Raw genomic sequence first — 1,552 nt, 5'->3', positions numbered from 1 at the left:
TTGCACGCACTATGCAATACATTATGCAGTTTTAGAATTTATATTCAATGTTTATTGTAGCTAGGCTCAAAGTGCTAATGCTAGCTTATTTTAATAAACAACACTGTATTTGTAAAATCAGGTTACCACTAGAGGTGGCACGAGATTACAACCCATGCCACCCCTGTAGATCCGCCCCGATCAGCATGGAGTTGTGCATACTCCCTGCAGATCATCTGCAGGATTAGATGGTATGGAGCCCAGTCTAAGTGGGACTGCCTGTATAAATAAAGGTTAAATAAAAATTAAAAAGAGGCTTGTTAGTAAGAATCCTAGACAAAAGGAAACGGTTTAAGGAATCTAAACAAAGAGGCACTGTTAGATCAATGAGGAGGAAGGAGCAGATATAAAAACAAGCCCATGCAACTAACAATTGCCAGACTAGATGACTTACATTCTAATTCCAGTGATTTAAAAAGAATGAAAACAGTAGACATGTTACAGTTCATAAAGACTAAGAAGCCTTTTATTTTGTTTGGGGTTTTTTTTTTCAAAAGGTCCTGATCTTGTACCTCATTAATCTGGAAGATTAAGTCAGTTTTGACCTGAGTGATCTGATGTCTGGATGTCTGAATAGGAAAACACCCCTGGCGCTCTACACCATGAACTTAACTGGAGAGAAGAAGCAAAGAAGGGTTTAAAGAGGGATGTAGCAGGTGAGGTACTCAACTGCAAATGCGTCACTGGTAAGCTGACCTATGCTGCTGTTGCCCTGTGTTGATTTACACAAATGTTATAGTATAGAAGAGGATGTTAGCTTAACAATAATGGCTGCTCTTCAACCTCTATCTGGGATAAAGGTAGAATCAAAATGGAATTTGGTAGCATTTAAATTTTTAATTGATGACTCCTCCAAGAAGCAAGCAAGATACATAAAAACTCCATGTATAGAAGTATCCCCTTGAAGGTACAGCGCTGTAACGATTTTTGCTGTTGCACAATTGTCCCATAAATCTATTTTATGATGTCTCTGCTGCCACCAGGCCCTAACCCATTAGTGACCAAGGATACCACGGCCTGCCCTGCACCACTGCAACATCCATCACTGCAAACATTACCACGACACAGTATAGCCTGCATTTACTGAGTGAGTCATTATATTTTCACTTGTTTTTCCACAGCATGGTTTTTAAAAAGAAAGGAAGAAAACATCATTTAGGCCTACAAATAGTTGCTTTTAGCTGTTGCTTTATTTCCCAGAGGCCCCAAGAGCAGATGAATCTGCCTACAATACATTGAAATCCACTCAGCCTACAGCACATGTACATTCTAATAAAATGCTGACACTCTATTATCAAAGTAAGTCAGAGATGTTTTTTTGGATTTTTTTTGTTTTATGAATAACAATCATAAAACATTCAAAGCTTTCATTTACACTAAAGATTTCACTTAACTATGACTATAGCTGCATGTAATGAGTTACAATATGCTTATGACAGTTTGTCTGTTATGCCACAATATATTCCTAAATTGATAACTTGGTTACCACCAATTCTTTAAGTGTGATTAAAAA

Source organism: Pundamilia nyererei, unplaced genomic scaffold (assembly GCF_000239375.1).
Source record: "Pundamilia nyererei isolate P.nyererei 1_Seehausen unplaced genomic scaffold, PunNye1.0 scaffold00499, whole genome shotgun sequence".
In the NCBI taxonomy this organism is placed as follows: domain Eukaryota; kingdom Metazoa; phylum Chordata; class Actinopteri; order Cichliformes; family Cichlidae; genus Pundamilia; species Pundamilia nyererei.
This window is presented reverse-complemented; position numbering follows the sequence as displayed.